Source organism: Eurosta solidaginis, chromosome 3 (genome assembly GCF_040869045.1).
Source record: "Eurosta solidaginis isolate ZX-2024a chromosome 3, ASM4086904v1, whole genome shotgun sequence".
In the NCBI taxonomy this organism is placed as follows: Eukaryota; Metazoa; Arthropoda; class Insecta; order Diptera; family Tephritidae; genus Eurosta; species Eurosta solidaginis.
Window position 1 is genome coordinate 40445838 of NC_090321.1, and position 19676 is coordinate 40465513.

At 32.5% G+C, this 19676-nt stretch overlaps 1 long non-coding RNA gene across 3 annotated transcripts; it reads right to left on the reverse strand.

The window, feature by feature from the left end:
• Positions 1-6431: 6431 nt before the first annotated feature.
• On the reverse strand, positions 6432-8646 carry LOC137243601 (uncharacterized). 3 transcript variants are annotated; one of them, XR_010950566.1, is made up of 3 exons: positions 8082-8646; positions 7864-8013; positions 6432-7512 (listed from the first exon to the last, which is right to left on the reverse strand). It is a non-coding gene; the product is annotated as an uncharacterized lncRNA (long non-coding RNA). The 3 variants fall into 3 exon arrangements; XR_010950567.1 differs by having other exon boundaries at positions 8075-8646; XR_010950565.1 differs by having other exon boundaries at positions 7864-8646.
• Between the last annotated feature and the right edge of the window lie 11030 nt (positions 8647-19676).

The window sequence follows — 19676 nt, forward strand, 5'->3', positions numbered from 1 at the left end:
GTTATAAACACTCTCCCTATACAACAAAAATACTTGCTAACATATTTTGTGTCCTATTCATAAGTTATATTGCAGTTTTTAATTGTGAAAAATGTTAGAAACGAATGGGATAAATAATTACACTTACAAGATGTGCCAGCACCCTTAGCCAAAGCAAATGTCAAATTCTTCTTATTAGCCGTGTTTTTTAACACGCGCGTATACGTTTCGTTTGCGCGTGTTAAAAAACGCCTATCTTCGCTTAGATAATGCTTAGGAGACCCATCTAGCGGCTATGGTAAAACAACTAGCTACAGCAACAGGGTGTACAGAAAGCGGAGACGCAACGCTCTGATGGCCATAGGGTATAACATATAGCTGAATCAGTTGCGATGAATTGTGGACACACATATAATACATAGAATTAGTGTACAGGGTGAAACAAAGACACATATTTCAGTTACATCTGAGTATAATGCGTATTGAAATTTAGTAGGACAAAATTTATGCGCAGCAATTTCAGAGGTGTATTTATAGTTTATCTCTTAGCAGTCAATATAAAGTTTAAGCGTAAACGGATATACGCGTGTTAAAAAACACGGCTATTGTTGCATTTGCATGTTAAATCTATATCCGTATCTGGATCATACTTCATTGGGACGTGAGATTTGTTAACAGAAAACACTTGATTTTGGGTGGGTGTAGAGCTGCCATGTTTTGCTTTAAAGGGCTCCGGCGATTAACAACGAGATTGACTGAATTGTCTGTGTGTTAGTGCAGTCGGGTGGCTTCGTGACACACGTATTTGTTGTGGGCTACACGTTGATGAAAATCAAAAATGTTTGATTTTTTATTTCACGCCTTCTAATCGATAGTCGCGGGGTGTGATTGACAAAACAGCAGTGTTGTATTTAGTTTGTGTTGACATTCAAAATGATGAAATGCGCGGAAGAACAGCAATTCATATTAAAATTTATTGAAAATTATTATTATTATTTGCGTACAAGCTTTTCATCCACAATTTCTTTTTATCACTCTTTTTCCTTTTCTTTTTATTTAATAAAATTGCTGTAGTTGCAAGTAAAAAATGCATCATCCGATGACGATATATTCACTTCCGAACGCTATGGTTTCTGAATGCAAATGTTGATTGATGGCTTTTTATTTGATAGTCGAGTGGTAAGCGTCAAATACCCGACACGCACACATACAAAAATCCAGCAATCTCGTTGTTAATCGTCGGATCCCTTAAAACATGTTTAATGCACAAATAAACAATTTTCAACTGAGCGTTCTGTTTATTATGATTTCTAACGTCATTCGTTTTCTCAGCTTTCGATCATTGCCTGGTAGTCCAACAATTTCGGTCTTTGCGTTAGCTAAAGCTGGAATTTGGGCGCCGGTACACTGCCATATTTAAGCTTCTTATTGCTGCCGCGGGAACGACTTTTTTTTTAATTTTGGAACCATCACGCTGATTTTTATGCCTAGTTTTTCAGTGCAAGTTAAAACTTCAGTTAAAGTTGACTAGGGTTTAACCTTGCGACTTTGTTCGATAACAAAAACATTGCTGCTCATCTCAGCTTAAGCGGCGAAAGTAGCAGGGTTAAACTCCACTTTAACTGTAGTTTAAACTCTCACTGAAAACCCGGGCATTTGTCGCAAAGTTTGTACAACACAAAGAGCCTTCCGCGATTTACAACCAGATTGACTGAATTTGTGTGTGTTAGTGCAGTCGGGTGGCTTCGTGACACACGTAATTGTTGTCGGCTACACGTTGATGAAAATCAAAAATTTTTGATTTTTTCATTTGACGCTAGCTTATTTGACAGTCGCAGGGTGTGATTGACAAAACGCAGTGTTGTATTTAGTTTGTGTCGACATTCAAAATGAACAAGTGCGCGGAAGAACAGCAATTCATATTAAAATTTATTTATATGTTTACCAGCTTTATGGAATGTAAAGCTTTTATTATTATTTAATAAAATTTTTATTAATTTTTTTATTATTTAATAAAACTGCTGTAGTTGCAAGTAAAAAAAGTCATCATCCGATGACGGCATATTCACGTCCGAAAGCTATGGTTTCTCAATGCAAATGTTGATTGATGGCTTTTTATTTGATAGTCGCGGGGCAAGCGTCAAATACGCGACACGCACACATACAAAAATTCAGTCAATCTGGTTGTAAATCGCGGAAGGCTTAAAGAGTAATTTTTTTCGTGTGAGCCAAAATTCCAATCATATAAGAGCATTCACTCGCTGTAGTGAATGACTGTAAAACTGAATGCCTTTATGAAAATTTTAGTACTATATAGTGGTGACCGTGAATATGAGTGAATGCGACGCAAATAGTGGCGGCGTCATACATAATCTGGTCATTACAAAAATATAAATCAAAGTTCGACTACCCAAAGAAGCACTGAGGTCAATCAAACAATTTCCCCGATATTGGAACTAGTAAAGGGCGAATTAATGGTGACTTATAATCATAAAGCCATAACCAGATAAATCAGCTGATCGAATCTACCTTATGGAAAGGAATGTAATCGATTAATGGTGCCATACCATAACGCTAACGCCATAGCCAATCAATTGGTTTTTGGTTTCTCGCCATATCCATAACCTAAAAATATTTGAGTTGGTGAATTTAATAACTTTTTTTAGATTTTCTTCATTGTTTTGGATACGTTGTGACTAAGAGACTTATTTTTTGTGGAATATGTTTGTAATTTTTTGCGTTTTCATCATTTTTATGAAATTTTCACGAAAAAATTCAAGCAAATGGATTGCAAAAAAAACTGCAACAAAACAAATGCGGTGTTGGTTTCTCTCTCCTCTATTGTGGTTTTCTCTGCAGGCGAAGCTTCGAAAAAATGCTGCGGTGCCGGGACAGGAGCGCCAAGATGCCCCTCTTTTATACCCTTCGGCGTGGAGTCCGGCACCGGCTCTATGTTTCCCCTCCTGCTGGACTTCAGATACTACCCCGCTTATTTGCTTCTCTTTGGTGTCTGTGTGTGTGCGTGCGTGTCGTGGCACTAATGATGGTGGCTGGTGTGGCAGGTTAAAAACTTTGTGTCGCAATCTGAATAGGCAAGGGAAAAGAATTTTAGGGACTAGGGTCATGCTGACAACGAAACCAGACATTAGGGTACATGTGGACTTATTATATTTATTGACTTTCATCGAGTTATGTTATTTTATCTATTTATTTGTTTTTTTTTGAGATCGCGGGTTCGAATCGAGCTCAAGGCCTAACAATAATTTTTTATCATTATTATTGTTATGATAAATTTTTTCTTAATTGAAAAAATTTTTAAATTAGAATAGAAGAAAGAAAAAATTTTAGACAACTGCCAAAGCTCGTTGTATAGATCCATTTCGGGAACTGCTAAATTCCTTCATCGGCAACGTTTAGGCGCCGCTGCTATAACCATTCAGCCATCACAGCGGTTTTTTGTTTGTCTTCATTAATCCTACTTCTATTCTGTTTCGTGCCAATTGATATTCACAACACTGCGACATCTGTTGCAGGATGGCTGTGAAAATTGGACTTGTTTGTTGGCAATGCCGCCATAGTGTCATATTTTATTGACACTTTTTCCCCGTGCTCTGGGATGTATTAACAATTTTTGTTGTTATATCGGCCTACTGATTTTAAGATCGCGGGTTCGAATCGAGCTCAAGGCCTAACAATAATTTTTTATCATTATTATTGTTATGATAAATTTTTTCTTAATTGAAAAAATTTTTAAATTAGAATAGAAGAAAGAAAAAATTTTAGACAACTGCCAAAGCTCGTTGTATAGATCCATTTCGGGAACTGCTAAATTCCTTCATCGGCAACGTTTAGGCGCCGCTGCTATAACCATTCAGCCATCACAGCGGTTTTTTGTTTGTCTTCATTAATCCTACTTCTATTCTGTTTCGTGCCAATTGATATTCACAACACTGCGACATCTGTTGCAGGATGGCTGTGAAAATTGGACTTGTTTGTTGGCAATGCCGCCATAGTGTCATATTTTATTGACACTTTTTCCCCGTGCTCTGGGATGTATTAACAATTTTTGTTGTTATATCGGCCGACTGATTTTAAGATCGCGGGTTCGAATCGAGCTCAAGGCCTAACAATAATTTTTTATCATTATTATTGTTATGATAAATTTTTTCTTAATTGAAAAAATTTTTAAATTAGAATAGAAGAAAGAAAAAATTTTAGACAACTGCCAAAGCTCGTTGTATAGATCCATTTCGGGAACTGCTAAATTCCTTCATCGGCAACGTTTAGGCGCCGCTGCTATAACCATTCAGCCATCACAGCGGTTTTTTGTTTGTCTTCATTAATCCTACTTCTATTCTGTTTCGTGCCAATTGATATTCACAACACTGCGACATCTGTTGCAGGATGGCTGTGAAAATTGGACTTGTTTGTTGGCAATGCCGCCATAGTGTCATATTTTATTGACACTTTTTCCCCGTGCTCTGGGATGTATTAACAATTTTTGTTGTTATATCGGCCTACTGATTTTAAGATCGCGGGTTCGAATCGAGCTCAAGGCCTAACAATAAATTTTTATCATTATTATTGTTATGATAAATTTTTTCTTAATTGAAAAAATTTTTAAATTAGAATAGAAGAAATTTTTTCTTTCTTCTTTCGAAACAGAATAGAAGTAGGATTAATGAAGACAAACAAAAAACCGCTGTGATGGCTGAATGGTTATAGCAGCGGCGCCTAAACGTTGCCGATGAAGGAATTTAGCAGTTCCCGAAATGGATCTATACAACGAGCTTTGGCAGTTGTCTAAAATTTTTTCTTTCTTCTATTCTAATTTAAAAATTTTTTCAATTAAGAAAAAATTTATCATAACAATAATAATGATAAAAAATTATTGTTAGGCCTTGAGCTCGATTCGAACCCGCGATCTTAAAATTAGTAGGCCGATATAACAACAAAAATTGTTAATACATCCCAGAGCACGGGGAAAAAGTGTCAATAAAATATGACACTATGGCGGCATTGCCAACAAACAAGTCCAATTTTCACAGCCATCCTGCAACAGATGTCGCAGTGTTGTGAATATCAATTGGCACGAAACAGAATAGAAGTAGGATTAATGAAGACAAACAAAAAACCGCTGTGATGGCTGAATGGTTATAGCAGCGGCGCCTAAACGTTGCCGATGAAGGAATTTAGCAGTTCCCGAAATGGATCTATACAACGAGCTTTGGCAGTTGTCTAAAATTTTTTCTTTCTTCTATTCTAATTTAAAAATTTTTTCAATTAAGAAAAAATTTATCATAACAATAATAATGATAAAAAATTATTGTTAGGCCTTGAGCTCGATTCGAACCCGCGATCTTAAAATCAGTAGGCCGATATAACAACAAAAATTTGTTTTTTTTTTTTATTATTCCAATATACCTATTTATGTCATTTTATTTATTTAGTTGATTTTAATTTATTTTACTTAATTTTATCTGTATATTTAATGTTATCCAGGTATTAGATTTTACTCAAATGTTGGACTTTATGTATTCATGCATGTTATTTTATTTTATTTTATTTCATTTTAAAATTTTAGTTAATTTATTTAAATTTAATTTTATTTTTAACTTTCATTATTTTATTTAATTTTATTACTTCACATTATCTTTGTATTTACTTATATTTATTTATTCAATTTTATGAATTTTAGGTATTTAATTTTATTTAATTTAATTTACATTTTAAAAATTTTATTTATGTTCAGGAATAGTCCACACGCACCAGGGACTGGGGCTGGGGATTTCACTGACTCACCTGAATAGGATCCAGGACACCGAGTTGTTTTTTCCTATGTGCCGGTGCTTAACGGGCCAATAACAACCGTAAACCGAAACTTATATTTTTTTTGCACAAAGGACTTTTTTTCCACTTAAAACGACTTTAGTAGCTTCCGCACTCACTTGCATGTACTTTACATTTGAGACATGCCCTGTCATCGTTTGGCGATCGTACCCCATAGATCGAAAGCATTTCTTTCTCACCACTTTCACTCAAGAACAAAAGATACCAATACATACAATCCTCTTTTGGTGGGAAACGAAAGACATAAACCCTGCTAACCATGAGTGGATAAAAAATCGGGTAATCGTATACTGACGATATCCAAAAAATTGGATAATAAGTTGGTTAATTTTGTTCGGCGAGCCGCCGATATTATCCATGGTGAAATGGGATATTTCGTGTACGTGTGATCTTCCATCTCTGTCGCACTCATTCAGAACCGCCATATCAAAAACGAATAGCTGAACTGCTCTCAAAATGTCATTTTAAAGAGGCTGCATACTTTTATGCGCTCCAGAGTTGCCAGCCCGATGATCAAATAACCTATAATGCGAATTGAAAATACCTAAAAAATTCCAAAAACCCAACAAAATAACCAAAAACCGCCCATAAAATGCCCAAAATTTTTCATTCTATGCTTTTATTAAGAAAATATGGTTTTCAATTTAAAAACACAACAAATAAATTTTAAGGGAATATGAATAATTTAGATGTATGCATATTTTAGATATTTACAATAAAAAATATTAACAAAAATTCCTTTTAATTCATTCATCTCTGTATTAATACATTTAATTTTTCTTTCGGTTAGTGTTACGTTTGACTTTTGATTTTGATTTAAAATTAAAATAAATATTTTTTCTTACTTATAATATAGATTTAATTTAATTAGTTATCATTGGCTTAAAAACTAAACTTTCAATTGAATTTAACATATACTCTTACTTTCAAAATTTAGTTATAATAATTTAAGAAAAGTTTTTTATTGAATTAAAAATAAAAATACAAATTTAAACGCCGCAGGTTAACATAATGGTGTCATCCACAAAATCCCCAACGTCCTTGTTCTTCCACTTTCGGCATATTTGTCACAGTTTAGACCTCCTTTTTTGAATTGTTACCTATTCAGTAATAAAAAAATTTTGTTAAACTTCATTAATTTTAGTAGCAATACTATAAAAAATAAGGAATTTAAGTGAAAAAGTCACGTTCCTTACAATATTACATTATTTGATCTGAAATTCGCAAAATTTTCGAAATATTATTTAATTGGCTCTATGAAAGCAATTGGATTACCTTTCTTTTGATGCATGTTAACATTTAAAATTCCTTAAGGATCATCAAAAAAAATTACTTTCCTTGCAACTTTACACTATTTGCTCTGACTACATATTAATGTTTGCGAAATTCGCAATATTTTCCAAAAAAATATTTAATTGGCTATAAGGAATTTTCCATCAAAAGAAAAGTAATTGAATTATATTTCTTTTGATGCATGTTAACATTTAGAGTTCCTTAAGGATAATCTAAAAAAAATTACTTTCCATCTAAAAAAAACTACAACTTTACATTATTTACCCTGACAACTTATCCAATAATTTAAATAACTTTCCTTAAGTGAAACAGTCTCCAAACCACTCTGTCACTCACTGCATTTAACATGGGTCGATGCTCCGTTCTTCTCCAGGGCTTTCTTGAACTTGCCTGTAAAAAATTAAGGACATTAAAATTAAGATCATTAAAAACACTTGATCAGCCAAATCATGACTTTTGCATCAAAAGTTCCACTATAAATTTATTCACATCGAACAAGTAGCAAAATAACTTGATAATCAGGTCGATATTAATACAGAAAATTTTCATTGCATTACAATAATTTGAGGAAATCTTTTAGGTGGAACTTGTGATCACATTGAAGTTAAAATTTGGGTTATAATGCTAGCGTTTAAGTGTACTGAATGTCCTGAATGCGATGTGTCCCCACATGACACCCACCATCTTTTCAATTGTAATGTGAAAACTACGCATCTAACACTATTCTCCCATGGTCCATACCTGTTGAGACTACCATTTTCCTTTGCCTCCCGTTATAGGACTTTGATGACAATTTGTGAATGGCCGTGCTCATTGAATGGGCGAAGCATAGTTAACATAACTACAACATGATCCTAGAAGTATCCATAGTGGTTCTGCGTTGGCGTTCGCCTGAAGGCCGCTTAAAAAATCACCCTTAGTCTAACATCGAATTGGGAATCAAAATAAAAACCTGAAACCTTTCAGCATTTGTGTGTATACAGCAAAATCAAACGAATTAGAAAAACCACTTGCAAAAGTCATTTCTAACTCAAATCCATGTGAAACCCCAAAAATTTGGAATGGGGTGAAGCACTGTTAACACAACAAAATACATTTTGGATAAAACAATGACAAAATAATTGACTATTTGCTGTTTCAGCAGTTTGTTTATTATTTTGCCATAACAACTGATTTGAGCAATCTTACCTCGTGTTCCAATGGTACATGAACCAGATACGGATAGAGATTTAACAAGCAAATGCAACAACAATGTACCATTGGCACACGAGGTTAGTGTTCTCGTAGGCAAGGTGCAGACGAGGCTACGCGTCATCCACGCGTACACGATATTTCATGAAGCTACATTTGGTAATAAGCCAAATATTTATTTTATTTTTAAAAATTTATTTTTGTATATTTTTGAGTTTAAATATTTTCAAACTAATTAGAATTTTCTTTTTTTGAAGTTATTCAAAATTTTAAGTTAACACGAAAACTCAATTAAAATTATTTTAAAAATTAAAGTAAAGAGTACAAAGTAGTTAACACTATATTTACTCCCCCTCCAAGAAAATTTGAAACAAACAAATTATTAATTAATATTAAATGTAACCTTTTTTTGTTTTTTGTTGTTTAATGTATTTGTATTTAAATTAGTGTTAATAAGTATGTTTGCTGGTTTAAGTAAATCAATTGAAATATTTTTAATAGTATTTTTGTATTGAATTGTAAATGTTTTATGTTTCTTAGAGATAACTTTAAAAGGTCCTTCATAAGGTGACTCTAAATTAGATTTACGAAGAACTTTAACAAAAACGTACTCACAATTTTCTAATTGTTTAGGAACGAAAAAATTTTCTTTATTATGATGAAACACTTTAGAACGAACAAGTGAAAAATATTCTCTTATTTTATGGAGAGCGTCATTAGAAAAATCATGTTCTTTATTACTATTTGAAATAATTAATTCACCAGGTATTCTAAGTGTTTGGCCATAAACAAGTTCAGCAGATGAACATTTTAAATCTTCTTTAATAGAAGTTCGTAAACCAAGTAGAATGAATGGTAAAATGTCAGACCAATGAATCGAGTTGTTTGATGCTATAATTGCTGCTTTTAAAGTTCGATGAAATCTCTCTATCATGCCATTTGCTTGGGGATGATAAGGAGATGTATGAATTTTATGAGAACCTAGAAGTTTAGTTAATTCCGTAAAAAATTTTGAGGTGAATTGTGAACCTTGATCAACTGTAATATTCAATGGTATACCAAATCGTGGTATATAATTTTGAATAAAAGTTTTTACTATAGTATTTGTTGAAATATCTTTAAGTGGATAAGCTTCAGGCCAACGTGAAAATCTATCAATAATTGTTAAAATATAACAATTTTCATTTGAAACTGGAAGAGGTCCAACAATATCCATATGAATATGTTCAAAACGACCTGATGGTATTTGAATTTTTTGAATAGCAGATTTAGTATGTCTTGAAATTTTGGATTTTTGACAATTGATGCAAGATGAAGTCCAATCGTTAATTTCTTTACGCATGTTAGGCCAATAATATTTATTTTGAATTAATTTTCTAGTTGTTCTTATACTTGGATGAGATAATGAGTGAATTTTGTCAAATATAATTCTTCTCATAGAATGTGGAACATAAGGTCGAAAAGGTTGTAGAGAAACATCACACCATATGTTTAAATTAATAATTGGAATATGAATTTCTTTTAAATTATTTTTAGAATTTGGATCAGAAATGGTTTTTTGTAAAGATGTATCAGTTTGCTGTTCTTTATATAAAGTTTCTAAATTTATATCTTGAGTAGAAATTGCATTTATTTCTGGAATACGGGAAAGTGTGTCGGCAACTATGTTGTCTTTTCCGCGTATATATTGAATATCATTTGTAAATTGAGCAATATATTCAAGATGACGTAGTTGACGAGGAGATCTATCTACTTTAGAATTTAGAACATGAATTAAAGGTTTATGATCAGTATAAATTGTAAAAGTTCTACCTTCAAGAAAATGTTTAAAATGTTTAATTGAATTATAAATTGCCAAAAGTTCACGATCAAATGTTGAATATTTAGTTTCTGTTGTAGTTAATTTTCTTGAAAAATAAGCTAAGGGTTCTAGTATATTATTGCTAGTTTGTTGAAGAACTGCTCCAATAGCAACATTTGATGCATCTACTGCTAATGATAAAGTACCATTTTTGTCGAAATGTGTAAGTAAAGTATTTTTAGCAAAAAGTTTTTTAACATTTTCGAAAGCTGTTGTGGTTTCATTTGTCCAATTTAATTGTTTGAGTTTGTTTTTAATTGCATGTGTTAACATTTCATGCAGAGGACTAAGTTCTGTTGCTAACATTTTAATATATCTGTGATAGTAATTTATCATACCTAAAAATTTTTGTAATTTATTTATAGAAATTGGTTTTTCAAAATTTGTTATGATTTCAATTCTATCTAAAGATGGTTTAATACCTTCGCCTGAAATTTCGTAACTTAAAAAATTTAATTTATTTACACCGAGAGTACATTTTGAAGGTTTGATATTTAAATTATATTCTTCAAGTCTTTTGAAAACTGATTTTAAATGATTTATATGTTGATCTTCATTATCACTGGCAATAAGAATGTCATCAATGTATGTAAATACAAAATCGAAATCAGAAAATACTTCATTAATAAAGCGTTGGAAAGTTTGAGCACTGTTTCGTAAACCGAAAGGCATTCTTACGAATTCAAACATTCCAAAAGGGGTAGTTATTGCAGTTTTATGAATGTCTTCTTCTGCCATTGGAATTTGGTGGTAAGCACGCAAAAGATCAATTTTGGAAAAAAATTGTTTGTTTTTTAAATCAATTGTTAAATCGTGAATATGTGGTAAAGGATACCGATCTGGTGTAGTAATAAAATTAAGTCTTCGATAGTCTCCGCAAGGTCTCCAATCATTTGGTTCTTTTTTAGGAACGAGATGAAGTGGAGATGCAATAGGAGAGTTTGAGGGTCTGCATATACCCGTTTTAACTAAAAATTCAAATTCAGCTTTAGCAATTTTAAGTTTGATTGGATCAAGACGTCTGGGTTTCGAAAATGGTAAAATACCTTTTGTTTCTATCCTGTGAACCGTATGGTGTTTAACTTTTTTAGTATAATCTGGTTCACAGGTAATAGACGGAAATTCATTAAGTAATTTTGAAAACTTATTTTCGACAATAGGAATTTTGAGTGAGAAAATATCAGAAAATCCAGAAGATCCAGCAACTTTAATTTTTGTAGTAGAATCAATTATTTCTTTATTTTTAATATTGACAATAATTCCGAATTTTTCTAAAAAGTTTGCTCCTAAAATTGGTGTATCAATATTCGCAATAATGAATGGAAATTCAAAATCTCTTCTTAAACCTAAATCAATTTTAAGTAGTTTTGTACCGAAAGTTTCAATTGAAGAACCGTTTGCTGCAGTCAAAGTAAGATCCGAATTTCTTTTATAAATTTTAAATTTAGAAAAAGGAATAACTGATACAACTGCACCGGTATCGATAAGAAAATTAAGTTTATTGAATTTATCAAATATGAATAGGCGACGAGTAGGTTTAATAATAGTTCCATTATCCGTCACCGTCATAATGGATCGTTTCAGTTTAAATTTTGTTCGGAATTTGAATTGAGATTTTGATTAAAATTGCTTGGGGGTATATATTTAAGAGCGTTATTCTTAAATTTTTTGTGATACCAACAAATATTTGTTTGTGAAGTAAAATTACGATTGTTTGAAACATTTCTTGATCCTGAAAAATTTCGAGATTTAGATCTATTTCTATCTTTAGATCTTGAACGGATTTGTAATTGATTAATATCATTAGAAATTTTATTTAAATTTTGAAAAATAGCCGTGGTTAATTCAGTTAAATTTTTAACGCATTGTTCTAAAATATTATTATTTATACTTGAGACTACAGGAGATTTGGAAGAATGAGGTTTATTGATTAAATCAAAAAGTTTGTCAGCTAAAATAATAATTTCATCTCTGTTTTGATTATTATTGGAAGTCAAATGAGTTTGTATTTCTTGTGGTAATTTACGAATCCACAATTTAAAGAGTAATTCTTGGCTAACTATGGAGGCAGAACCTATAAGTGATTTCATAAATCTGAATAATTCAGATGGTGAACGATCACCAAGTTCAGTTTTTGAAAATAATTGTTCTAATCGTTTTTCTTCGCTAAAAGAAAATCTTTCACATAGAACTTTTTTGGTTGTATAATATTTATTAAAAAGAGGAGGAGGGTTAATAACATCTAAAATTTTAGATATAGTATCTCGTTGAAGAGTAATTAGAACATTTTGAAATTTTAAATTATCATCATTGATATTGTTAATTTCAAATTGTCCTTCAACAAGCAAAAACCAGGCATCAGGACAATCTTGCCAAAATTGTGGTAATTTAATAGATTTAGTAGAAGGAAAATTTGTAAAGTTATCTTGTGTTGAAGTATTTTGTGTTGTTTTAGAGATGTTGTTTTGTGTTGTATTAATGTTAGAATTTTGAGTTGTATTGTGAGTCATGATGTTATTTGTATGGTTGATATTTTGATTTTCTGAATTTGTAAAATTACGAGTTCGTATTGGTGAACGTAGAACCATATGAAAAGAAATTTAAATGAAAAATTTGAAAATAAGAAAATATTTAAGAATTTTTTGGAAAGGGAGTTAACAATTTAAATATAATATTTAATTTTATATAAAAAATAAATAAATTTAAATAACTTATATTAAAATTTTTAAGATATAAAAATAATCTTAAAATAAATTTGAAATTTAAATTTAATATTAAAATAAAAATTGTATTTAGAAAAAGTTAAAATTATTTAAAATTTATATTTACGATTTATTACTATGGAAGAGTTGATTGATAAATTTAAATATGCAATGGCTTTAAAATATAATGATGCTCTTATTTGTGTAGAGGACGTTAAAGATCATGAATGGTTCCAATAAACGGTACACTATATGACGATGTTGCTTGTTGAATGTTAAAATACTTGGATATACGAATGAAATGTAGGGAGATGTTAGTGACACTATTTTGTAGATGAAACTTCCTGGGTAATGCTGGATCAATTTTCTACAGCTGTGGTTGTATTTAAAACAGTGACAGTATTGTTTTGATCTGGCATTTATTTTTAAAAATGAGTTTAACGTATTTACACTTCTCGTTTTAAGCGTTTTATATTGCGTAACTTAAAAATATGTTGCAATGTGTTGCGAAAAATCACTCAAAAATTAAATTTTTTAATTATTTCACAATTTTTTGTTGCATTTTTAACTATTTTATTATTTCTATCAAAGTTATTTTTGTTTAGTTCCAGCGGTTTTTTATATTCTTTCTTCTATATCACATAACGGTACTCATCCTGTTCGATATTTGTTTTAATTGTTGATTTCTTCTCACTAGTGTTAACAGATGTACCGCACAAATGTTGAGGGTAGATGGATGCGTATTTCATCCTGTTAATTTCGGTTATTGATTTTTTATTTAAATTTTAATGGTTGTTCTTGTTGTATGAAAATGCACTGAATATACTTTTAAAATTTATATTAAACAGCATTCAAGGATGTGATGATTCGGAGCAGGACCGTGTGTACATTTGCTGAAACCGGTAGATAGCTTGTAATTGGTCCAGGTAACTTTAAACAAATTTTCTTTGGTAGCACGTCACTTAGTTGCACTTTTATTTGCGGTATTTTATTGGTCAATAGCTTTGTGATACGTAAAGCGTGACATTCAGTGATTGTATCACATATAGACTTATATAAACATTTAGGTCCGTTGGTAGAATCGCCAATATATTTGGTAATAAGCCAAATATTTATTTTATTTTTAAAAATTTATTTTTGTATAGTTTTGAGTTTAAATATTTTCAAACTAATTAGAATTTTCTTTTTTTGAAGTTATTCAAAATTTTAAGTTAACACGAAAACTCAATTAAAATTATTTTAAAAATTAAAGTAAAGAGTACAAAGTAGTTAACACTATACTACAATTCCTCTACGCTTCAAGATCTGCATACGTAGCTACTTCCAAGCGTCGCTGTAAAATGAAAAATATTTCTAAAAAAAATTAAACAAATTAATTTATGCTGTATAAAACAAAAGTTGATTGTGTATTAAATTAAAATCGAAAGTTTTCACCGCCGCGCATAAGTGAAAAAAAGAACTTTAGCAAGTTTGCAAACGAAAAATTGTAAACATCTTCTTCTTGCTCTTTTCTAGGCGTATTTACGCCTAGCGACCAAAATTGCTGTACGGCTAGCTACACATGAAACTTTCATGCTTTGTCGCTTTCATGCAGCTGACGCCTCGTACGCAGCTCTTCATCCAAGTACATGTGTTCGACATCAAAGCGTACAGATTTCGCCTTCAGCGTTTATGAAGCGTAGCCTCGTGTGCACCTTGCCTTAATCAGATTATGCTACGCTTCACATTTTTACAAACTTTTGTGCTGTGCTTCTGTTGCTATAAAGATATAGTGAAAACTTTCCTTTTTAATTTTATATACAATCAACTTTTGTATAATTGCAATTATACGGTATAAATTAATTTGTTTATTTTTTTTAGAAATATTTTTTTTTTTGTAGTGACGCATATCTTGAAGCGTAGAAGAATTGTACCTACATGAAATATCGTGTACGCGTGGATGACGCGTAGCCTTATGTGCACCTTGCCTAAGTGCGCATAATCCCCTGATAATTCACGAAACACACTTTGGGCTTATTGGGGTAAACGCAATATTTTTGAGGATGGTAATTTACAAGCGATCAGCTGCAAGCAGCAAACAATTCAACTTCAAGAGAATCCAAGTTGTTTATTTTGTATAAAAATGTTAAATAAATAAAATTGTTACGTTTATTTAATACGGAGGCCTCGAAAGTGTTGGCGTTAAGTATGTTACCCCAAGAAAATACTGTGATGTCATTTATTTGATCCTGTTGACAAACAAAGAATGTGGACATACATATTAAAAGATACTGTTTGTGAATTAATTTAGGTAATTCTATACAACAGCATGAACCTATAAATACAAGTCCAAAAATATCGGAAGATGTATCAAAAGATGCGTCTTGGAGCCAGAATGGGAATCCAAAAACGGAAAACAAAAATTGTGAGTTGTTCAAAAGATGGTAATTCTATACGAAAGCATGACACTCTTAATACACGTCCAATAAACGCTGGCCGGTCCCCCAAAGGGGTGCAATCAAAATTTAATCCGTGCAAAATCCCTTTGTACACAAAATTATTTCCTGTGTACACCAACATTACAACAACCACACAAAAAGTTGCAATTTCTTTTGCAAGTATCTCTTCACAGACTCAAAATTTGTGTTTTTATATTCGCGTTTCTGGGTCCAAGACGCATATTTTGATACATCTCCCGATATTTTTGGACGTTTATTTAGGGTTTGGTTGTTGTTGTAGCACTGATTTATTTAGAGTGTATAGAATCACCTAAATTAACATACATATCTTTAAATATGTCCACATTCTTTTTCTTTGCCAACAAGATCATAAACAAATGACACCATTGTATCTGCTTGTTACCCCAAGCGGACTAACACTTTCGAGGGTGGTATAAAAAGGGGAGCGTTTCCTCCCGTATTAAATAAGCGGAACATAATAGCTATTTATTTCACATTTTTATAAAAAAAAAAACAATTTTCTTTAGCTCACAATTGCTAAAACTAGTCAAAAAATATCGGGAGGTGTCAAGAGGCGCCTTTGAACTCAGAACAACGAATCTGAAAGCGGAAATTGAAAATTGTATATCTGTGCAGAGATATTTTAGTTGAAGTTGGCATTTTCATGTGATTATTGTAATGTTGTTGTTCACAGGAAAACATTTTATGTACGAAAGGAATTTGCACTGATTTAATTTTGATTCCACCTCCTTGGTGGTAATTTTTTATAAGCGCGGCCGAAGGCCAAAATTCTATGGATCACACCGCAGGTTTCGGAGGGAGCAGGGGTCATTTTTCGGGTTTTCGTTAATACATTTTGGGTAACTGCAAATATCTCTGCACAGATATAAAATTTTCAATTTCCGCTTTCAGATTTGTTGTTCTGAGTTCAAAGCGCTTCTATTGACACCTCTCCCGATATATTTTGACTCGTTTTAGCAGTTGTGTGCTAAAGAAAAGAATTACCAGCAAAAATTGTGCCATCAAACATATGTATAACTACATACCCATATTATGGTGATGAAAAACAAAGTCAGTCCTGCGTTGGACGGACAAAACTTCAACTAATTTGGCTATCACCATAATACCCGCATTTACTCAGAATCATTCATATTATGACGACACCAAACAATATTCATGATCCCTGTCAGGTCCATAATATGTAACACTGATTTGGTATCTTCATAATAAGGGTAAGTTCTGTAATATATTTCCAAACTTGCACTGCTACAACAACAAAAAAGTTAGTTATACTAAAATACCTAAACATTTACTTACCTCGGATAATCCAACGTGGAAGTGGCGTCTTGGAGAAGCCCTTTTGTGGCTGATGAAAGCTGGAAATTTTTTTTTTGAACGTTCGCCCGTTTTTCTTTAGCGAATCCCGAATTATTGCGCTAACATAATGTCGCAAACTTTTCTGTTATATATTTTTTTTTTTTTAATGTTCTTACTCACTTGAACACTTGTAAAATTCATTTTTATTAAATTCTTTCGCAATGAGACGCGTTTTGCTTAAAAAAATTTACATAAATGGTGGCGAAATCTGTAGTATCTTATTGTTTCATTCCTACATCATACTACTGTTTCATTCGCACATCTTAGAGATTTACCACAATTATGAAAAATGTCCCACAAATGTGAGTTGGTGTTAGTTGTGTCCAAAAAGAAATTGAGATAGTGTTGGTTTTTGAGGTGAAAATAGCAAAATGTGGTTAGCCATGGTTAGCAGGGAACTTTCACGAACAAACTTCACGCATACTAACAGATACATGTTCGAACATCTAGGAATGTGTTTGCTTTCTACCAGTTACTAACACATGTGAACGTAGCTATGCTGGTATATGCACACAGATATATACGTAGATGTTTGAACATCCTTACCATCGCCTTAACCCACTGGCTGCCGCTACAGAGATCACACTTTGTCATCATTCACAATGCAGTAAAAGACGAACCATATCTACAAAAACTCTTTAACAGAGTCAAACGGAAGAACCACGGCAAGCAATGCATGTAAAGTCGGCCATATAGTATGCTAATAGAAACCAACATATGAGTACGTAGGAAGCTGGGGAGACATAGCTGCTATATATCAAACATTACAGCCCGTAAAAGCCCCGTCACATAAGCAGTTTTTCATATAGATGCGTTTTACTCAATTTTATGCATTATGACTAGATTGCACGTATTTTTCTTCAGATTGAGCGGCACAGGCGCCATATGACATGGAAAAGTAGCCAACTCCAAAATTTTGTTGCAAGTACAGCATAAGAAGAAGAATTTGACATTTGTTTTGGCTAAGGGTTCTGGCAGTTTTACAAGTGAAATTATTTTTCCCACTCGTTGGTAACTTTTCTAACATTTTTCGGAATTGAAAACTGGAATATAACAAAAAATATGTTAACAAGTATTTTTGTTGTATAGGGAGAATTATTATGACAGTGCTTCTCGAAATTTTGTATATGAATTGGCAAAGCGAAATAAACTTCAATTGCCAAGTCTGAAGTTCCTTCATATTTATAAACACTACATCTCGGTTGATTATGGCGATGTTACTGGAATTCATAAGCTTGTGTTACATGCATCTAATGAAAAAGTTCATTGTGCCGCCTTATGCGGCAGTTACTCACGAACGTACGTACCAAAAACGTGTCAGCTGACACGACCAATCTTATGAGTGTGCAATATAAACGAAAACTCACCGATGTGCAACGCCCGTACGTACGTAGCCCGGAACGTAGAAATCAAAACAATTTTGATTTTCTCCGTAAGAACTTGTCAGCTGATCGCTCTCTCACTAGACAGAGTTGCCTAGTAAACTTTTGTGCGGTAATTTTTGACCGTTTGCAGTTTTATGCAAAAACACATAATTAAAGTTTGAAAAATTGTGAAAATAATTCGAAATAATTATGTAAAAGTGCAGATTACAAATATGTAATCTATTTATATTTATTTAATATTAATTCCAGCCTTTTACAACATCAAAAATTAAATTGGAAAAAGTTGATGATTCCATAAGCATGCACGCAAAATGGTCAATGTTGGCATTATCTGTAAACAATACACACACAAATATGTTATGTACATGTGCACAGACGCACACATTGATTCCTACGGGGTTGAGGGTTCGGTCAAACGTGTTTCGTACGACAAACGTCCGTACGTACGGCACACGTCGGTGGGTAATTGCCGCTTTACTCACGAACGTACGTTTCAAAAACGTGCCAGCTGACACGACTTATCTTAAGCTGGAGACATTGGTGCTTTATCGGTAACCGTATCGGTAACCTTTTAACAGCTGATTCGACCAATCTTATGAGAATCAATGCAATCGATTATTGGTGCCGCTAAAGTCGTAACCGTATCGTAGCCAACCAATTGGGTTTTGGTTTACCGTCGTAACGATAAACAGCTGATAACGTTAGGGATACGGATACAGCGATATGACATACGGCACCAATGACTCCAGTAGTGGAATTCTCTAATTTATAACGATGCGGTTTGTCGAGTTTTTAATTAACGATTTTGTCGCTTGCCTTATCGATTGTACTATTCACTAACTTAGTTTTAACGAATCGAAATAAATGATATTTAAATTTCGTTTTAATAGTAGAAAGGTGGCAGCACAGCTTAACGAAACCTAAAAATGCGAAAAGCACAAAAGGAGTGCCAAAAATAAATAAATTCCGTATACGAAATGCTTTTAAAAGTTTTTACATATTTTAACAAAAGGTAAGTAAATGCGGTATTAATTTATTTTTTTTTTCTCTCTTGATATCTCAGTTATTCTTGTACCCTCTAATTGACCATCAAGTTGAGAAAAAATATCATGAGACAAGTCGGGGGTTAGTCGGTACAGCTTTCGAAACTCCGTTCCATTCAAGTGGAATGGGTTATATACTTCTCTAAGAAGGTGTCTGTCCACTGGTGATGGACTTAGTAATTCTTCATCTTGTGATAAAACGTACGCCAAGTACTCAAATGCCATTTGATTTATAAAGCAGCTTTTCGTGTTAGAAAGTATATAATTAAAGTTCCGATTTTCTTTTTAACTAAAATTGCCAGAAATGTTAATATCGTGATTTTTAACGCAGCCAATTTACTTGCCGTTTATTTAACAACACAGCTGATCGTCGATAAACAAATATCGATACAAAATAATTACTGAATAACGAAATCGTTATAGTTATCGATTCTCAAGTAAAGCGATGGCAAATGTCGTTAAAAAAGTTAGTGAATTCCACTACAGCTTTATGAGTGTGCAATGTAAACGAAAACTCACCGATGTGCAACGCCCGTACGTACGTAGCCCGGAACGTA